At 35.1% G+C, this 22,950-nt stretch overlaps 1 long non-coding RNA gene across 3 annotated transcripts; it reads right to left on the bottom strand.

Moving 5' to 3' along the window:
• Nucleotides 1-14,731: 14,731 nt before the first annotated feature.
• Nucleotides 14,732-17,654, bottom strand: LOC148206358 (uncharacterized). Of its 3 annotated transcripts, none has more exons than XR_015786001.1 (3): nucleotides 17,614-17,654; nucleotides 16,871-17,042; nucleotides 14,732-14,937 (listed from the first exon to the last, which is right to left on the bottom strand). It is a non-coding gene; the product is annotated as an uncharacterized LOC148206358 (long non-coding RNA). The 3 variants fall into 3 exon arrangements; XR_015786003.1 differs by having other exon boundaries at nucleotides 16,871-16,997; XR_015786002.1 differs by having other exon boundaries at nucleotides 16,871-17,008; nucleotides 17,614-17,652.
• Nucleotides 17,655-22,950: the final 5,296 nt, after the last annotated feature.

Genomic DNA, 22,950 nt, shown 5'->3' with positions numbered 1-22,950 from the left:
TTTTTTTTCTGTTCAATGTTGTCCTAAAGAATGTAATTTTTGTTTAATTTAGTCCTTTTTGCAAACAGCGTTTAAATCGTTAACGACCATTGCTCCAACTGTGCAAACCCCAAATGAGATGACATTTAACTTCTGCCAGATCACCATATTCTTCAACCTTTAGCCCAAACAGAAATCGAAACCCTACTTTCTCGAATCGCACCACCAAATCGCTAAGTCTTCACCGTCAATAATGTCGCAAGCCATCATAATATCGAAGTCCATTCGAATCTTCATTCTCATGCATCAACCATGAATCATCCAAATCGAGAGCTTCATCGTCAGCGCGACAATCCTTGTCGCCGTCGCGCAAAGCTCTAGGGCCATCATCTTCTCCAACTTGCAGAGAACCACAATGAAATCCAAAAAAATCCCAAATCAAAGAAACCTAGAATCGCGTCGCTGCTTGCCTCCACCAGCCACCATGAGTGCTTTCTTACACAACTAGGTTCGACTTCTTCATGCTACCATGAGACGCACAATTCGCGAAATCATCCTCCATTGAAGCAAAACCGTGAGCAGTGTTTTCCTTCTTCTCACAGCACAAGCGTAGGAAGGTTTCCCCCAAATGCAGAACCCTAACTTTGGGGTGGTAAAGGAGCTGCCACGAAGACTTTACTTTTGACGTGGTAGTAGTGAAATGTCATCTCATTAGTTTTGTGCACACTTGGACTGTCTGTCGTTAACGATTTAAATGTCGTTTGCAAAAAGGACTAAATTGAAAAAAAATTACATTCTTTAGGACAACATTGAGCAGAAAAAAAAAAACTGGGACCAAATTGAATACACCTTGCGAAAATAGGGACCATCAAGGGTATTAAGCCTATCATTTATTATTACTTGATACGATTCGGTACACTTGCCGAGGTCTTCACATTTGTCAAAACTAAAATTATTACTCCTATAAGACCTATAACTTGACATCCTTTGTTCTTAAAAGTTTTTCTAATCTAAAGGGTTATAAGCTTCACCTAGACAAGTCCCAGGTACGAGAGGTAAATCACAAGGGTTGCTTAAGTACTAAGTCTTACCTTGCCCGAGATGTCTTACACTAATTAATTACCCCTTAAACTAAAATCACCTTTAAAATCAATGTTCATGACTCACAAACAAACACAACTAATCAAACACAATTAAAAGACTAGACTCATAAAGGTGGACACCTAATGTGAAAAGGCTTAGAGTTTAATCTCTTGTAGCTAAAATCACTCCTAAACACGCAAAACAAAAATTCAAACACAAACACAAATCAAACAAGAAATGTTGCCAAGAGTTGAAAGAGCACCAAGGACTCTTCCAAAACACTTGGACTTTAAATGGCCTTTTACAATGGAATTAAGAAAAACTAACACAAGAGCGTATTACACATCAGATTAAAACAATTACAAAAAATAAACAATCCTATGCTATGGTCCTAGTCCACTTCTACATAAAGAATCACATGCTCCACTTCTGTTGCTTCTGGACAACTTTGTGCTTTCTAACTGCTTGATTCAATTCTTTTGGTCTGATTTTCCAATCTGATACAATGATGTTTGTCCCTCGCAGTTACTTGGTAGCACCACAGATTCAATTCACAGTTTGCAACTCCTTGATTCAAGCAAATTATTGACTCTGCACAATGAAACATTCAGCAAAAATAGTTAGATGAAAACTGATTCACTCTCTCAATTTATCAAGGAAATAGGCCAAGTCAGCCACTTAAATCTCATAGACTAATATTCTCTCTACTGGAATGCACTCAGCTGATTGTGTTGAGAAAAAAATCAGTCTTGACCAGAGAATCCTGTGAATCACCACCACCTAATATGCTGCCATTCACATTACCTTCTTTTCAAATCCCATAATTCAAAATAGAATCAGATTTCTCAATCAGGAAAATGGCTAGGCTAAACAATGCAATGGACAAAACAGGACATATCAGCCACTCAAAAGAGTTAAGCACAGGCAATGAAGATGACAACAGAGTAGACTCTACTCAAGGAGACTCTAGACTAGATGAAATAAGCAATTAAAAGCTTCAATTAAAGATTGGCAAAATAGATTTCACATGTGATGTAGACACAACCAGGACATTCAACAATGACAAGTCAAGAAAAAAGCAATGAATAAGGTAAGCACACAAATACAACCTCACAAGGGTGCTAGAATGGATTTTAAAAGCAATAAAAGACAACAAGAAGCTGTTGAAATGTCTCAGAGAAACCCAGTTTCTGGTTAGGTGTTTTATTTTTAAAAACAAACATAGATTGCACAGGCCTATTTGGCTTTTCAGAACTTTCTCTTGATCTTTTTTTTGATGAATATTTTATGCTAAAGATAATATGACCACTCCTTTTGCTACAATTGAATTACAATGCTCAAAACCAGAATCCGAATTATACATCTGATGTAACAACTTGTGAATGAAACATGTCAAAAATTTGGTGGTTTAAATCATGAAATTATGTATGGCAGCTAGAACTCATACTATTTTTTTTGCATCAACAAGTTTAATGCATAATTCAAACTGGTTTAATCAGGTTAATGATGCAGAAACAAAGTACGTCATAATATTGATGTTCCAACCCCCCAAATTCATTCAAAACAAGCAACTCTACCACCCAAATTTTGACTCAATGATTAAAACTTGAAAAAAACACCAGGAAGTTAATGCAAGATGTCCATCAATGATCTAAATGTCAAACAAATTTAAAAACATAAAAAGGACTCAAGCAAAGAATGTGCAGATCGGCCAACTACTACAACAATGTTAAGTTATGTTCACAAGTGCTACTGATCTAGGCTATCCCTTTCATTGATCTTTGTTGTATGGACTTGATTTTTAAGAAGAGCTCAAAATCCAGAAATGAATTTAGCAAAAGAATCTGGACTAAAACAGTTTTCAACTTTAAAGAATCAATTGGACTGGCCAATGGATATCTACCAACCAACTCATTCGTTTGAATGTTTCATTGCTTTTGTGGTGTGATAAAGTTTATACCAAGGCTCAAACACAATTTGACGATCAAATGCACAACTGAAATCAGTTTTAGGACAGATCAAAAACTATACCAGTTTCAACCAATGCACATGACTTTTAGACAAAACTGAACTTGGATTTCAAAAGATAGTTGACTCAAAATAGAATGCATTGATTTAAAATGAGGAAACACTAACTCAAGCACAAAAAAATGCACATACAGAATATTATAGAATCCTAAACACGAAACACATAACAATGAACAGATCAAATTGAATTGAAAGAAACAAAACTCATATCAAAGAAGTGACTCAAGACAAACTATAAATCAACCCAAAACAACACGAAATTTTGAAGAAACCAAACGCAAGAAACTTAAACTCAGATCAGAGACGCGAATCAATGGAGAGAGATACTTAGCTGGTCGGAGCAGCGCCATGGCTCTGAATAACACTTGATAGGTCCAGGTCGAGGCGAATCGATGAGGAACCGTGTAATTTGGCGCAAATTGAGGTGAAGAACCGAGAAGCAGCAGAAGAAACAAATCTACTCAAGAACCCTAGGCTTCGAAGGTTTAATTGGTGGGGATTCTAGGGTTGGGGTTTATGAGGTTTTAATCGGTGAAAAAGAAGGTTTCATCGATTGAATCGGTGAAATGGAACGAGAAAGTGTTTTATTCTGTCAAAAACGAGGGAGAAGGTGTGAGAAGGATGAAAATGGTGGTAATCGTAGTTTCAATTGGTGAAATCAGAGGCAAGATGCATTCAACCAGTAGGAATGAAAGAATTCAGTGGTTTAAACGGCCAAAAATGGAGAAAATTGGGTGAGTGATGACGAACCCTAGCAGAGGCCGAAGATAGGATTTTAGGAGATGTTGTGCTGTGAAAATGGAATGTCTCGCAAAGGCAGTGGAAGCAATGAAGACGTGGCGTGAGGATGGTGCAAATTAAGGAGAGGATGTGGCTGATGCGGAACGTGCCACAAGCGTATTGGTTTGAGTAATGGTTGCGTGGAGGAGTTTGAATCTGAGGGAAAATGAGAGAAACAGAAGTGTGAGATTGAAGGTGGCTAGAGGATATCCTTTGGGATTCTCTAGCCTTGACTTTCAAGGTAGAATTGCTCTGGAGTGTTCTCAACAGAAATGCAATTCAATTAATCTCAAAAGTTATTTACAAGAGGTGGTGGCATGTCTATATATAGGACTAAAAGTCCCTCCTATCTACCACATGCCTAACACCTTTTACACATGCTTTAATAAAAATAAAAGAAATACTACAATAAGATAATTGGGCTTGGGCCCCGTTTATCATTTAGTCAGCTTTTTAAGAGTGTTTGTTCTCATTTTCTTTTGACATTTGAGATTTCTTTTAATGCAATTTGACCAAGCTTTTGCTACCAATTCTCACACAATTATTGATGTACCAAACTAGCAAACATTTATGCAGAGGAAAGCAACTTGTTTTAAAAAAATAAGTGCTGCATTGGTGGTTGGAATATTCAAATTGCACAAAGTTGTTAAAACATACAATCTTATGGCACGAACAAGTTTAGTTTATGATTTTAAACTTGTAGATTCTACCAGCTGTGGTTAGATATCAATATTTCCAAAATTCACTAGTCAAGTTCCTTTTAATCATCAATTTTAACAACTCCACCAACCAAATTCAAGCACACAAGAGTGAAAGGATTTTGAGCACTCGAAATGAGTTCAACACAAGGATTTAAAACTGGAGAAGGGCACTGAAAAATCAAATTAAGATGTTCATCAATGAACTAGATGCTAAACCCGATTAAAAACTGAAAAATGAATCAACTATTGAAGTGTAGCTCGGCCAACTATAGTGATGTAGTTTTTGGACATTGTATGATGATGCAACAAAGCTTGTTGACTTAAGCAATTCACTGTTCATTTGGTATGCACATCCTTCATATCACAGAATTCAAAAACACAATCAGACTTCATTTGCTACACGCATTGCAGTCCAAAATATTCAAGCAGATTTAATTACTGCACACAACTGAAACTGCACTTGATGGCAATCATGATGCACTCCAGCTATTGCTCTTATGATGTGCAGTTATTGAATAACCACTCAAGTCAAGTAGATTTATCCAGGCACATTTTTAACTCAAGATTTTGACAAAATGAATCAAATACACATGAGCAAAGACAAACAAAACAGATTGTAAAATTTAAAATGACTCAAATCCAGATTTGACTGAATAAAATGATAAACACCATCAAAGAAAGGCTGGCACACAAGAAAATAAACCCAACAGAACCTAATGGATTTAGATTAGCAATGTAAGGACAGTGGAGAATTAATGAAGAACGCTTAGTTGGAGCAACCACACAACACCGTGAGCAGTCTAGGCTCTGAATACCACTTGATGAGGAAGCTCCAGGTAATTTTTCAGATCAAAGGCAGCTGAAGTAGTTGCTTGGGGTTTGGTAGCAATGGTGTAGAGGGATTCAATGATGTTGATGATGGATGTAGAGCTGTTTGGAGGGTGGAATCTCTAGCTCAGACGGCCTTCACTAGAAGGAAGCTAGGTGGAGAGGGAAAGCATAATTTAGAGGTGACTTTTGGTTAGAGTTTGGGTGCTGGAAATGCTTCAGCATGGTAAACTCTCATTTCATTCAAAAGTGAGTTTACAAAGAGGAGGTGGGTGAATTTATAGGAGATTCACCCCTCCTGATACAATGTTGATCATCGGCCATGATTTATGAATCTAATGCCACGTATAGGGAAGCAAATCTGGTGCTGGGTTCATGACAAACACATGATCCACGTGTTGAAATAACTGGCTGAAGGAAGTCGCGCTCGAGCGTCCCACGGTCCTGCTCAAGCGTTCGATGATCTTTCTAGATTTTGTGAAGCAGCATGTACTGGCTGATTGGTGCTCAGGCGCCTCTTGGTTGCGCTCAAACGCGCGATGGTCATCCTACAAAGTATTCCAAGGTGTGTTGGCTTGTTTCCAACGTCCTTGTAATTCCTTATTTATCATTCTTCTAGTGATGGGTCCTTGACTAATTGATGGGCTTGGACCCAAGTCATCAGTATTTAAATAAAATTTTATCGAATTATATTATTTCAAGTAATAAAATAACGAAGGAAATATTTCAATTATATTGTCTTAACTTGTGAACCAAAATAGCTTTAAATGAATCCGAAGGTTATTCCTCTTTCTCTCTCGAGTCAATCATGTCTCTGGAACATCTGTAATATTATATGCTCACGTATAACACACTATACGATCATCGCCAATAATTTCTGTTAAAATAGAATGGCTCAATTTCTCACACCAAGAGGGGGGTGAATTGGTGAAACGTAAAAACAAAGTCTTTTGAAATCTATTTCGCAAAAGGTGATGCCTTTAAAGCTTTCTTGAAACGCAAGGTAAAAGACTTTCTAATGCAGCGGAAACTTAATCGAATAAGTACAGAGTAAAGTCGATTAAAAGTAAAAGAGTAGGGATCAAAAAAATTCAAAAACTGCTTTTTATACTGGTTCGGCAAACCTGCCTACATCCAGTGTCCTTCCAACCACAGGAAGAAAATGCACTATAATGATCAAGGTTTTTAGAACAAGGCTTTTATAGAGACCTCACATCAAAAATATAAAACACCTCTCTAACCCTCTAATCAAATATAGGCAGTACAATAACTAGACTAACAACAAGAATCCCCTCTTGTGTTGTTTAAACCCTTTGAGACACCTCTCAAAGTCAAGAACGCCACACGCTCTTCTTCCTGTAGTCACAATAGGGAACCTCAATCCAATCTTCACAAGATTGTAGACTCTGATCTCGCAGTTACACCCAAATGTGCAGAATTGATTAGCCCTTTGAATACACAACAAACTTGCTCTTTAAGAAATCAAAAGGAGATGATCACCACAATCACTTCTTGATTCTTGGATCTCTTTTCCTCTTTCTGCGAGATAGCACTTTCTGAAAAATATCACAAAAACTAGTAGATTCAAAAATTACTTACAGAAATTAAATTCGCGTCAATTTATAATATAACACATCTCTGACGCATTTTAATCGACTAAGCTACTAATGCAGTCGAATATAACACTTCTGTTATAGCAGTTAGCAGCAGTCAAAGCAATTAATTGAATTCGCAATTAATGCAGTCGAATGACATTTAATGCTTGGTCAACATATTTAAAAATATGACTGTTAGACAGTTATATCAAGCATTAACAGAATTTCAAACAGTAACAGACTTAGTCGAATGCAACATGCATATAATCAACTGTGTAACAGTGTAAATCAAAGTTTTGAAAGCTTTTCTCTTTGAAAAATCTCACAACACACTTTGAAAAAGGTTTGTGCAAAGACACAAGTTTTAATCGACTCATCCCATAATGAAATCGACTTAAAACTTTTGTTTTGCCACACAATTAAAATTCAACATTAGTGCTTGTGGTTTTTCTCATCCAAAAACATGTGTCATGCATTCATGTATAAAATCACATTATACAACACAATGAAATGTAGTGAAATGCAATGAACAACACAGCAACAACACAATCATGTTCTCATATACGCATATAACATGTAAGCATAGAACATGTAACACATAATACACATGTGTTATTAATTATGCGTTGTCACCATCAAAAACTTAGATATTATTGAGATTGTGAGTTCAGGTAAACAAGTGCTCCCCTTATCAACAATCTCAACAATTTCATTCACAAACACACAAACACATATATGGGTTAAGCTATCGATAAAACAATCATAACAACAAGATACATACATAGTGATTATATCAACCATAATCAAACACAACAAGATACATATCTTCTGATTATACTAATCATAATCAAACACACAAAAAGATACATACCTTTTGATTATATCAACCATAATCAAACACACAACAAGACACATATTTTCTGATTATACCAACTATAATCAAACTCACAACAAGATACCTACCTTCTGATTATATCAACCATAATCAAACACCCCATACATAGTAGTAATAACAATAGGATTCCTAATCCTTTAACATAAACAATCCAATCATACTGAATTGTTCAATCCCCGATCCTTGAACTTCGATCATCGATTCTTGATCTCTAACCCTTGATGTCATCATTCACATCTCACACATAGACCCTTGGTCTATCCACTCATTAACACTCATGTTAACTACTTACTATAACCATTATAGTAACACTATCATCATAACATAACCTGAAGCATCTCAAGTACCATGATCATCATCATAGATACACCACCATCATGATTATCCCAATCATTAACAACACCATGAGCATCACCGTACCATAATACCATAGTGAAAAGAGTCCATCTCACTCCTATACCCTACCTCACTGACTGTAGCCGCTCCTACAGCTCACATGTAGCCTTCCTTACAAGACATTTATAGCCTTCCCTACAGATCCTCTTCTTTCAATGCACACAAGGCAAAATGAAGCACATATTCGCAGATAGAATAAGGATTTACGAGTTACAACAAGCTGACTTAGCCTCCAGTCTCATGCATATCAATCACATACTCAAGTACATCCCAACACAAGTCAAACTGACCCTAAACATAATCACTAACCTCAATATCTAATTATCATCAAGTTTCATGTAAGACCCTTCAAAATAGTTGTAATTAAGATACTAGATTTTTTTGAAATAAAAATCATAATTTTATGTATAAAGCTATAGTAAAATGCTACAGTAAAATATGTATAGTGCTACAGTGAAATATGTATTGTGCTACACTAAGAATACCTCGTGAATCATGTGTTGCTATAGTACTGCTACAGGAAAAATGTAGTACAAGCTACAGTACTGCTACAGTGAATTGTAGTACAGCTACAATACTGCTATAGTAAAATGTAGTACAACTACAGTACTACTACAGTTTTGCTACAGTAACCCTAACTTCAACTATAAATACGGGTGAGAAATGAAGTTTTGGGGGAAGGAGAGTGAAATTGAGCAAGACTTTCATCAAAAATAAGGAGATATTAGGACTAGAATCTGAGTTGAAGAGAAGGTAGCAAGAACTTCTGAAGATGTGTTCTTCATCCAGGAAGGAGCGAGAATCAGGTAAGAGGAGCTAACCTTGAGTCTTTTGTTTTTTTTGGTATGATCTAAAATCTTGAATATGTTTAAAATTTTGAGTCTATTTATGGATTTAGAATGATATTATGCTTCTGTTGTATTTTTCTGGAAGGATAAGAAGTTGTCTAACCGGCTATGCCAGATTTAACTTCTTGTTTCCCCTAGGACTTTTATTGTGTTTCCTTTTCTCTTGCATTGTTTTTTTTTGGAAGGATAAGAAGTTGTCTAACCGGCTATGCCAGATTCAACTTCTTGTTTCCCCATGCCTTTTATTTAGTTTCTTTTTCTCTTGTATTTTTCTGGAAGGATAAAAAGTTGTCTAACCGGCTATGCCAGATTCAACTTCTTGTTTCCCCAAGACTTTTATTGTGTTTCTTTTTCTCTTGCATTTTTTTGGAAGGATAAGAAGTTGTCTAACCGGCTATGCCAGATTCAACTTCTTAGTTCCTCAGAACGTTTATATTGTGATATTTTATTATTGTTAATTTATTTTTTGACATACTCATTTTGTATGGAATCTGTGATGAATACACTTTATTATGTTGAATAAGTAAACTATAAAATTGTGGGAGTAAATACTCAATCAAATTGTGAAATTTAAAATGTTTTTTTTGCGAAGTTATCTTAGTAAAACTCTAATTGCTACTTAGTCTACCGTTTGATCAATCTGGAAATTTAATACATAGTTTATAAGACATAGAATTTAACTTTGACCATTAGGATCTTTAATTTAAAAATTGTACTTAGAGGAAATAATATTATAATTTTGGGTAGAATGACCATCACTTTATTTCTATGTCTAACTTATATCGAAAAAATCTAAATTCCCCCTTCTTTTTCCAATAGATTAAGTTGGAAATTTTGATAAATGATTCCAGAAATATATTCCTATATTTTGACCACTCAGATTTGTAACTGGATGTCTGTACTTGGAGGAATTAACTCTGCAATTTTGATAGAGTCGACAACCCAATTGAATAATGTTTTCGAGTTGTATAAATCTCAATATCTACCTAGATAACCGTTAGATTAACCTAAAATTTAGATATGTAGTTCCTAAGACATGTTGATGTATTGTGACTGTTCCATTTTTTTAAAACTAAGTGGTGTTTATTAAGGATCTCAATTTTATGTTCCTGAATTACAAATGCAAAATTTCAAATTTTCACTTTATTAATGGTTAGATCGAACTGAAATTTTTATCTAAGATTCTAGTAAATTATGATTCAATTTATCAGTTTAGATCCTGAATGAAGAACTTGTACTAAGAACAAATTTTTTTGTGTAATGTCAAGAGAAAATAATAATAAAATTTGGTTGATCTATAACCTTTGATTGGTGAAATTATGTTGAGTTTGTACTCGTTATGGGAAAGATGAGATGATAAGAAGAGTATTATATCTGACAATATGTTTATTTTATTTTGGATATTGACACGAAAATGGGTTATTATCAATTTATGATTAGAGAACAAACATGATTCAATGAGGTGGATGAAATGATATGATTTATTGATTTTAGGAAATGTTGGGGTGAATATAAGAAATCATTAATTATGAAATGATGTTTACTACCGGGAGTAGTATATTTGGTTTATATCATGAGACCTTGATATAAGCAGAGTAACCCATAAGGTTTATGAAAGCAGGCAGAGAGTGGTCTGACCATAAGGATTTGACATAAACATATTACTCATAAGTCTTATAGAAGCAGGAAGAGAGCAGTCTGACCATAAGGCTTCAGAAAGTAAAACATAGTATACGGGTTAGATGTTAAGACCTCGGCAAGTGTACCGAATCGTATCAAGTAATAATAAATGGTAAGACCAAGTATCGTTTTCCAAGAGACTTACGACACTAAACAATCATGTAATTACTTAACTAATTAAGTATTTGAAGAACAATTTAGGGTTTTTTAAATGTAAAAACAAGAAAGTAAATATGAATGCAATTTTGATCAATTGAAGAGAAACGCAAAAGTGAATGATGATGTTTGTACTATGAGATGAAGATGTTGTTGGGGTTTATATTTCACCTAATCACTCTCATGCATATAAGAATTCTTCTTTTTTTATTAAATGTCAGTGTCACTTTCTAAATTACTTAGAACCCGATGTCTCGGCAAAAGAAGCCTATTCTTAATTACTAGACCACAATGTCTTGCATCCCTAATAATTAATTTTGCATTACGAACGGAAGCTTAAGACAACCAAGCGTTCTATCCCTATGTCTAGGCAATAGTTCCCTTGGGAGAAATTCCTCAGTTCCAGGTTTTTAGGTATTTGTCAATAACAAAGAAAACCAAAAATCATGCCATGAATGAGTTAAACATAACAAGCATAGAGTAAAGGAGAATAACTCTGACAATTAATGAAAGAAACATATATAAATCGGAATCAATTCAAATACATGAGAATTTAGAGGTTACATCTTCCCCAACAACAAATGAATTTAGTTCCCCATTGTCATGGAGAAACTAGATGTACAATGGAATGAGAATCAAAGATAAATCCTAAAAACCAAAGAGGAGAGCTTCCGCATCCAATTCTGCCTCTAGAGAGTCGAAGAAGTCTGAATTTGCATCCCTTCTGTCAAAAGATACTCCCTCTAAAACGTGCAAGTCCTTAAATAAAGCCAAATTGAATCATGGGTCAATGTCGCCAACGCTCAGCGCCCCTACTTAGGGCGCCCAAGCGAGCTTGCGAGAGAAGTGGCGCTCAGCGCCCCAGGAGGGGCGCCTAGGCGTGAAATGGTACTGGAAGCCTAGCGCTCAGTGCCCTTAGAAAGGTGCTTAGGCGTCGATTCGAGGCTTCCTGCACTGAGGGCTCCAGAAAAAGGCAGTTAGGCGCCCATGTGAGACATCCTGCGCTGAGGGACCAGAATGGGCAGTCAGGCGCCGATGCGAGACATCCTACGCTAAGGGCCCCAGAAAGGAGCAACTAGGCGTCCTATGACCTTCTGTAGCCTTCTTTTCTAGTGCTTTTTCTATCCTTTCTGAGTTCCAACTCCTTGATATTTTAAATCCTCTTCCAATTCATTCCAATTTCCTACAAAATCAAGGGAGTTTAGTGATAAAATCCTCAAGTATAACCTCAACTCTCTTATTCACAAAAAATAAGCAAGAGATCCAACAAGTTTCTAAGTCAAAAATGGTTCATTTATTATCAAAATTGAATCCCAAATAATGGTGAAATCAACCGTTATCATAAGGCTTAAGGAAGTAGGCAAAGAGCGGTCTGACAATAAGGCTTCGTGAGTAAGCATAGTATACTTGTAAGGTTTATGAAAATGAGAAGGATGATTTTAAAAGAAGTTAAGGAAAAATGAATTAATGACATCGAGATAATTGTGTTTATAAATTATAATAATACATGATTGAATTATATATTATAAATAAGTTTAATGATTGTATGTTATGGTTAGCTCACTCTTATTTGTTTGTGCTATGATTGTATAACTCATGTTATACGTGAGTAGATAATGTTGAAGATACGATTGAAAAAGCATAGAGATGATGAGAGACATGCTGGGAAAAACTTTCAGTGATTTTTGTAAAAAAAAAATATTGTATTGGAAAAATATGTTGTGTAAGACTTGTAAGTTTAATTTCGAACTTATGTTAAGTGGTGAAGACTATATTGTTTAAAGTTTGTAAGTTTGTAACTGTACTTTGGTTGAATTGAAATAAAGTTTGGTTGTTTATATCAGATATCGAATTAATTTAGTTTTTACTACTAGTAATACCCTTAAATTATTTGGGTGATACATTTCATAGCTCCTCAAGCTTGGTTCACGTTCATTCTTCATCAAATTCATCATTTTCACCAAAATGAATTGTGATAATTGACTATCACTTACGATAATCAATTATCTCACCGAAATTTACCCCAAAACATCACACAGGAAGGGATAATCAATTATGATGATAATCGATTATTCCCGAAACCACACTCAAAACCAACGTGTAGATAATCGATTATAAGTAATGATAATCGATTATTATCGAATCGAAACACATCCTAGACATGATTTAAGCATTCAAACATACATAAATCAACCCTAGATCACGTGGAAACATAGTTAACACATCATACATGCATTCAAGCATCATATTCCCATGTAAACATACTCAAACACATATAATACATCACTTGAATCGTCTAGATCCAATCATTGACATGTTATACCCCTAATAATAGGGTGCAAAAGAGTCTCCGATAAAAACACCAAATAGAGTTTTTAATCAGCTAAACTAACTAAGCATAATGGTTACAAATGAGAACCAAGAAGATGAAACTTCTCCAAAATGGAGCTGCTAATGCGAGGCTCTTTACTCCCAAACTAGAATTCCTATTGAAGATCTGAATAGTCAGAATGAAGAACCATACGTTTGGAACCTACTGTCCAAAAATCAGCCCGATCCAACGGTGAACGACTTCACAACGACGAAAACACCAGTGTAGATTTTATGAAATTCTCCAAAACAGAGCTATTAATGCGAGATTATTTTCTCCAAAACTAGATCTCGAATTGATGATCCGAACGGTCAAATTGAAGAACCATACGTCTGGAACCCACTGTCCAAAAATCAACCCAATCCAAGATGAACAACTACACAACGACGAAAACATCAGTGTAGGCTTTATGTTATGCGGGAATGAGTTCTTCTCTTCCTTTCTCTCTCACTTGGCTTTTCCCTCTCTTCAAATGACTCTAATGTGCCATACTAATCTGACTCATCTACATTAATATAAAATGAGACATAATAGTCCATATTATTTGGCCTATTCTTCACATAGGAAGGGAGCCTAATGACCTAACACTTACAACATATATTTACATGGAAACCCCCAAGCATCATAATTGTGTTCTCCCTTAGCATCAAACCCTTTTTTGGGATAACTCAACAAGACATACATAATATATTCATAGGGAAAACTCATCACAAATATTACATAAACCCTATGTCCATTCATACAAAAACTTTTACCCAACAATAACCATAGATAATCATAATCATATACACATGTATCAAAACAAGGATTACCAAGCAAGATAATCAAGAACACATATAACATACAACCATAAACAAACAAACACTACAAAAAAAGGTTATTTAGAGGAGGTTTTTTTTTCGATTTGCGGAGGTTTTCACCCTCCGTAAAATAAATTCCGGGGGTTTTTCAAACCGCCGAAGTTTGAGTCGCCACAAACTATCTGCGGGGGTTTTTTGCGACCCCTGGTATCACGTTCAATTTGCGGAGGTTTTTCTGCAGAGGTTAAAAACCTCCTCTATTACTGACTATTATTTTGTGGGGGGTTTTAACCTCTTTTATTTTCAACTATTTGATCACAAAAGTTTTCTATATTTTTGTCAGTTTTTTTATTTAATGATTATTAAAATATATAATATTGTTTTTTGTTTAATGATTATTAACATATATAATAAATACCTATTTTCACCAATTTCTTTCTTTTCTTCTTTTTTTTTAATTTGAAAATTAAATAAATTTATTTTTTTAAAATTATTAAATACCAAACAAATATGATTCCTCTGAATAAAAAATTGATATCATAGAACAAAAACCCCTGAGTAGGAAGGAATTTAGAAAAATAAATTGAGAGACAATTGTATGTTACAGAAGGATAGACTAGAAGTCAATGTAATCCTATTGCAGAAATAGTTACAAAGAAAGAAATGTGATCCCAATTCATAATAAACTAAGTATACTTTGATCCTAAATCAATATCATAAATTTCCTAAAGATTACTTCCATCAGATGATTGTCTTGTTCCCAAAGGAGACTCTGACTCATTTGCATCACGAGCTTGCTGAAATAATATAAAAAATATTAACAAAATAAACTTAACTACATGTGCTCACATTTTGAAAATAATATATAAACAATAGAATTCAAGACGTGTAGCTCATGCACTAGGTACAATAATGTGTCAGTTAGTTTGGATCATTCTGTGAAGTACAATAACGCACCAATTAAATGAGTGAGGGTTAGTGAGATCGATGTAGGGGAGTGGCATGAACCAAGTCCTTATGTAATCTAAGTTGAAAGTGAAAGAACGATGTTATATATAATAAACAATAGAATTCAAGTTAAAGTAGTGACAATGTTTGGGCCAATGTTTGTTGATATTAGAACTACAATCAGACCAAACCCATAAAAAAAGAGGTTTCTAAAAAGCAAATGGTATAATTTCACAACATCATAAAGGACAATCCAGCCTATATATAATCCTTGTCCTACTGAAAGTACCACAAATCATAATAGAATCAGTATTTATCAAAGAAGACTTGTTAAGAACGAAAAAGTTAGATGAGTTATCAAGATTGGATGTTTAGATAAAATTTTGAATATATCATTATTCATCATTCACAATTTTGTTAAGACAAATAATAACTTATTGGTCAAATCACTCCTGCTTTTCGAATATCATTTTCATTAGGGCTTCAGCTGCAGCAAGCAAGCCCATGTCTCTCAGAATAGCAGCTTTAATAATTACCAGAAGAATAAACCCTGCATTTCATCCCCAACTATTTCTCACTCATAAATACTTCCAAACTATAAGAAAATTCATACTTAATATTTGATAAAAGTATACTCTAACAAACAAAAACTAACACTACTCAGTAAACAGTGTCAGATTCACATCTCACAAACAGTAAATAATTTACACGGTATTCCTAAACCCTATGTATTTTTTTAATTGCACTAAATAATTTTTAAATTTAATAAATTATAAGTTTATATACACAATTAGTAATAATATATGACATCAATTTTTACATAAAATAGTTTTTATTTCAAAGATAGATATTATCAGACAAAGTCTTGTCAACCTACAAATTTCAATCCAATTCAAGTTACATTGAAGTCATGCTTCCACATACAACTTCAGTTGCAATCAATTTACACAGTTTATTTCAGCTTTAGACGACTTTCGTAAAAATTAAAATCCAATAAAATTGTGCTAACTTTTCACAATTTCTGTAAAACTTAAAATTTAATAGTTGAGCCTATTTCCACGACATGAATTAAAATGGATAAGAAATTTGTAAAAGGAATATAAAATTTGAAGGAAAAATTGTGTTATAATAACTGTTTTTGAATAAAAAATTGGGACATGAAGGAAATTAAGAATGTAGATTTGGGTGATGTGTGGAAATGTAAAATGGGGTTGTCTCTGAAAGACTGAGTAGCTAGTCGTGTATGATGCATGCTACACTACAGTACAAGAAAAGAGAAATGGCAATGGGCATTGATAAGACATGTTAAGATTAAGGCGTGCCTAATTTACTTAATTTTCTCATCAGTAAGCTTCTCCATTTCTATTGGAATCTCGCCAGTAAGTTCATTCTCAATAACACATATGACCTTGGCGTTTGTTAAATTTCCTATATGGGGAGGGATGGATCCGGTGAGTTGATTTGAAGATAAAGATAACAGGGTGAGCCTGGACAAATTCCCAATACTGGCAGGAATGGATCCAGAGAGTTTATTTTCGAAAAGGTGAATGGATTCTAAAAGGAGCAAGGTTCCTAAGGTAGGAGGGATTGACCCAGAGAGGTTGTTGGTAAATATATTGAATGTGAGAAGAGACTGGAGATGATCCACTTCATTAGGAATAGAACCAGAGAGACTATTGACACTAAGATTCAGATACTTTAGTTTGGAAAGATTACAGATGGTTTTACAACTGTTCAATGTGTGGAGGAATACTTCCAGACAAGGAAAAGTTTGAAGTGTACCTTTTAATCCAACACGTGTAAGATTTATGTGAGAAACAGAACGGGAATCATCACATTCTATTCCCAGCCAGATGCAAGGATTAGTGCCATTCCATGAGAGAGAGAAGCTTGACTGTGGCTGTCAAGGCTGCCTTTCCACTTCAACAAAGCATTTGCTTCCGAATCAGAAGAACTGACAGCATCATAATGTGGAAATGCACAAAACAATACAACAAGCATCGATAAAGGTTTTAGCTTCATGTACAGAAGCGTTGGAAAGACGAACACCATGATGAAATATTCAATTCAAGAGAAATAACTTGCATGCAGTTAATGGGATTTTGCAAATACTTATGAGCATAAAAGTCAAGAAATATTCTGCTGTTTTCTTTTCTTGAATTGGTCGTTGTTACTGCAGCGTATTTTATCAGAGACAATTTACAATTACCCCACCGAAAATTTACCATTATGTTGGAACTAAAGACAACGTTCTTATCATTCTCACTAAGTTTAATCTCTCTCCACCCACTGACACTAGCACTGCCACCACTGGAGAACATCATTTTGCTAACAATGCACTTACACAAATACAGAATTTCATTACTATACGGATAACCAAGAGAAATTTAGTCTACACTCCTCAACTAGAATCGGTGAGCTTTATGTAAGGCAATTCAAGGTATGTACACCCATAATCATTGGGATAAGGTTTATAGCAATTAACTAGGAGTAAACGACCAAAGCAATTGGTGTTAGAGTTAAACCTTAGGAATTGGGGATTCTGCAGAACCTAGGTGTTGCCGGTTGATGAGTCAATATTTTATTCACTTCACTTAGTTTAGTGTGCTAGAATTAATCAGGGAATTGTGCTTAAATGTCCGGTATTTTTCCGTTTTTGCTAATTGTGCTTAATTTGACCAAAAATTCTTATTTTAATTAATTTGAATTATTTGAGCTAATTATTTGCATTATTAATTGTAGGAAAATTGTTGGATAATATTTGGGACATTTGGAGGTGAAAAGAAATACCACATCAATTATGTTTTAAACTAAGATGAGAGAGGAGGTGTGGATTTCAATTTTAGGGGTGCACATCAAGAAGCTGGATTCATTTGGAGAGGTGAGCACATGGCATGCAGCACACGTCCAGCGGGGTGCACCCAGCAAAATTGGGGGTGTGTCCAATAGCAAGGGGTGCATCCAGCAAAGAGATCCACGTCCACGCCCAGCTGAAGCAAAGAAGCATGCGACCCACATGAGAAGCAGGGTCCAGGAAAAGGAGAGAGCTGCACGGAAGGGGTCCATCATCTTTTAATTTTGAAAGTTCCAGCTGCAACCGAGGAAAGGGGCTGTTACGGATGGAGTAGGAGGTGCAGCCAGCAAATTAGAAAGCACACACCTGGAGCTTGAGGCCGGACTTACACGTTCTTTTGGGGCTGGAGTTTCGGGTCCAAGAAGGAGGGTGACGGAGCGCTGTTACATTGGGGGTCATTCACCCTTATTTTTAAGGGCTACACACATTGGAACAACGGGGGGGGGGGGGGGGGCTGTTGGACGTGCGTGGGAGCCGCCACTGGCCATTCTCTCAGTTTCATGATTTTCTTAGGTTTGTGCTTGGTTTTTCTGAAAAAATGTAAAAAAACTGGGAGTGTATTCATGCTGTCTTTAGAAATGGATTGAGCACTATTTTGTCTTTTTGATTCCAAGGCTGTCACGGTGACATTGTTTGGCATTGGTTCTTTATTTCGTTTTTTTTATTACGCTTACCTTTAAGCACATGGCATGGTGTGTGTAGAGCACTGGAAATTTTTCTTTTACGCTTTTACGTTTATTTCCATGGAATGAAGAAGTGGATTAGGATGGAGTAGGAGCTGTCAAGTGCTACAAGCTGCACACGGTCTGGATGGGATTTTATTTGAATTTTTTTTGGAAGCACACGCGCAAGAGAAATGGAGCGGTGATTGAGATTGGATGGAGTGGAATGGAAAGCATAGCACGTACGGTGTAGTGTTTCTTTTGGCTTGGAGCATACACCTGGATGTCTTGGAAGAGTCATGGCTGGAAAGAGTAGCACACGGTCACAGCATTGATTCACTTTGTTCATTTTGGAAAACCGTGAAAGTTGATTCACGTGAAGAAAGAGATACCCACGGTCTAAACAAAATGTTGCAGCATATTTCATTTTATTTGAATTAACAGTAGTGTGGACATTCCATGCATTGCTTTTATTTGGTCCGTGCACTTTATATTTAAGTTTTCGGTCTACAAAAGGGGATTGTGTGACACGGAGAGGAGGAGTTGATTTAATTTGGCTTGGAGAGCTCATTTGGCAGTAGTATGCATAAGTGGTGTCGCGGCCTCAGAAGAAAAAAAAAATGGTTCACAACAAATTTTATTTTACAACTTCAAGCATTTATTTTTTTTTGCCATTTCTGTGATGTATTATTTATTTTATGTTTAGGTTACAACATTGTGCATTTAATGTTCTAGTTTAAGTGTTGCATTTTTACAGCTTGAATTGTGTTTGGATATTTATCTGTTGTAGTTTCATTTTAATGCTTTTATTTATATTCGGTTGTGTTTAATTTTCATTTTTTTTAGTTCAATTGCATTCACAAAAACATTTTCAAAACCCCCCACTATGTGTTTGATCCGAGACTAGAATCACATTTGGTCCTTGAGAAACGACCTAGGAGTCACTTCCTAGTCTATACTGCATTCTTTTATGCACAACTTTTGTGGGAGGTGCGACCCTCTCATCACCGGTGCTGGTGCTGGCGCTGTTGGTGCTTCGGCTGGTGTGGGGGATGCTATTGGAGTAGGTAATAGTGGTGAGTCAGCTGGTGGAGATGATGTTGGAGATGAGACCTTGGGAACCGCTGATTTCACAGGTGCAGATGATGTTGGAGATGAGACCTTGGGAACCACTGATTTCACAGGTGCGGATGATGTTGGAGATGAAACCTTAGGAATTGGGGATTTTGCAGAACCTAGGGTTCAGGTGAGCGGAGTGAGCGGAGTGAGCAGAGAGCAGAGTGAGCTAGGGTTCAGGTGAATTGTAAGAAGATTTTTAGAGAAAAATTAACTTTTAGAAAAATAATGGTTTTAGGCACAGATGTGTTTTAAATCTGGAGGGAATAAAATTTTAGAATTGTTAAAATGAAACTTAGTCTAAAATTTTTAGAGGGAAAAATGTAAAAGAATTAGAAGATGATGAATAAAAATATATTTTTATTTGAAGAGGTTATAAACTTCTCTTGAAAGGAATTAAAACTCCCACAAATATTGTTAGTTAGATAATTTAAATTAAACATCTTAAAGTATGTTAATTTGAGGGGGGTTTTTATAACCTCCCCAAAATAACCTCCTCTAAATAAGATTTTTTTTGTAGTGAAAGGTAAGTTTCCCCACCTTGGTTAATCATAAGGCTTTATCTACAATCCTAAAACACCATCAATCTTCCTTTACACTAAGAGTTTCTCGTCGCTCTCTCTCTTCTTCTCCCAAAACATTAATATCCTTTCTTCCTCTGTTTTCTCTCTTTGATTTAGAGTTTTTAAATACGAAACCACTCCTTAATTAATTTTTACATATATTAATTAAAGGTAAAAGATCCTTTTGCTCGTAGGCAAAAATATAAAATTAAAGAAATAACATAACAATTATGTTCTACCAAATATACACTCAAAAACACTAATTTTCAAACAAAAACCAATAGTCTCAAAACTATTTTATTTTTAAAATTCTTATTTTCTCGGGTCTTAACTAAAAAAATTTAATTATATTTTAATATATTTAGAAAATAGTTTATAAAATAAACGTTTAAAAATATATAAATGTAAAATATATTTTTTTAAAATATAAATTAAAATAAAAATTTAAAGTAAATAAAAAATTATTATAAATTCTTAATATATAAATAACTAAAATAATTATTTCATTTGATGCCAAAATTTAAGGTGATTAATTTTATTTATTTATTATTTTAATATTTTTTTTAATTATTTATCTGTCAAACTGAGCTCGTCACTAGTACAGAAAGGACTTTAGACGTCTGTTATTTTGGGTTTTTAACGTTTGATCTCTGTCCGACGTCTATATGGGTGACGTTAATGAGACGTCGGACCCTTTAGGTCAGACGTCTCTATAGACGCCGGACCTATATAGGTCAGACATCTCTATAGATGTCGGACCTATATAGGTCAAACGTCTATATAGACGTCCGATCCATACAAGTCAGACGTCTCTGAGGTTGCTCCTGACTCATGGTGATTCGAGTTTACAACTTTATAATTTAGTTGAAGAGAATGTATTATACATTTTTTTTATTGGATGGTTTTAAAAACATAGTGGAGGGAATTGGAGGAGTGCAAAACGCAAGAAATCGCCAACGAAGAAGCCGCCCAAGGACACGAGAATAACTGCACCAAAACCCAACCAAAACACATTTTAATCAGTTCAAATTAAATATAATGCATCAAAGAGTGATGTAATCGGAGTAAAATTAATTTAAAACGGTGCAAAAGTGAGAAAATGAACCTGAAAAACGTAACCCGTAGAGAGAAAACGCGATGAAGATGATGAACAATGAGTGCGCGTAACGGCTGTCTTGCATTCGCGGTGTTTTAATGTCGACATTTAGATGTCGGTTCCCCCAATAACAAACGTCTAAAGTGCTTTAGAAGTCGGAGTGGCGTGATCAGACGTCTAAATGGAGTCAAAAAGTGACCTTTTAAATTTCGGGGTTGTGTATTTAGACATCGGTTCCCCCGATAACAGACGTCTAAAGTGCTTTAGAAGTCGGAGTGGCGGGATCAAACGTCTAAATGGAGTCAAAAAGTGACGTATTTAGACGTCGGTTCCCCCGATAACAGACGTCTAAAGTGCTTTAGAAGTCGGAGTGGCGGGATCAGACGTCTAAATGGAGCCAAAAAGTGACTTTTTAAATTCTTGGGTTGTGTATTTAGACGTCGGTTCCCCCGATAACAGACGCCTAAAGTACTTTAGAAGTCGGAGTGACGAGATCAGACGTCTAAATGGAGTCAAAAAATGACTTTTTAAATTCTTGGGTTGCGCATTTAGACGTCGGTTCCCCCAATAATAGACGTCTAAAGGGCTTTAGAAGTCGGAGTGACGGGATCAGACGTCTAAGTGGAGTCAAAAATGACTTTTTAAATTCTTGGGTTGCGCATTTAGACATAGGTTCCCCCAATAACAAACGTCTAAAGTGCTTTAGAAGTCGGAGTGGCAGGATCAGACGTCTAAATGGTGTCAAAAAGTAACTTTTTAAATTTCTGGGTTGTGTATTTAGACGTCGGTTCCCCAATAACAGACGCCTAAAGTTCTTTAGAAGTCGGTTCCCCCATAATAGACATCTAAATAGAATAAAAAATTATTTTTTTTTATCTTTTTTGTTTAGTTTTGGCGTCTATTTGGGGGAGCCGACTTATATGAGTATTTAGACATCAGGTCCCTCCATAGCCGACGTCTAAATAGTTGTTTTATTTACGAAAAATGTCACTGGTCAATTTTTACGTTGGATATTCGAGGGTCAGACGTCTAAAGGGTGACATTAAAGGTCTTTTTTGCACTAATGCGTTTTAAAATATTATATTATACTTATATATTTAATTAATTTACCGTTTTTCTTTTGCAGTTTAGCATAAACAATTTTATTCACATTTCATTCTTGATTTATCATGTATTTATTCTTCTTAAAGTTTGTACTTTCTCAATTTTTCTTCTTACACATTAAACATGCTCTCTTTTTTTGGTCTTTTGAAACAAACATAAGTGATTAGTATAGAGATTGTGTACATGTAAAGTTTTGTTTCTTTCAATTATCACATTCGGTTGAAGAGTTCTTGGTGGATATAGAAATATGAATTATGCCTTTTTAAACCCTCTCATAATCACTCGTAATGTCTGAGATGTAAAATCATTTATTCATATGTATTTTCTTAATAATTTTCAAAACACTCTTTAAATCCACTTTTATAGTTAAAGAAGAATACTCGTGTAAATATTTTGTAGTTGTCTAGCATAACCCGTTCATACTTATTTCCTTTTAAACTCAATGTTTTAGTTCGTCCGAATATATC

This window comes from Vigna umbellata, chromosome 1, assembly GCF_029865625.1.
Source record: "Vigna umbellata cultivar VRB3 chromosome 1, Vumbellata_1.0, whole genome shotgun sequence".
Lineage (NCBI taxonomy): Eukaryota > Viridiplantae > Streptophyta > Magnoliopsida > Fabales > Fabaceae > Vigna > Vigna umbellata.
This window is presented reverse-complemented; position numbering and strand designations above follow the sequence as displayed.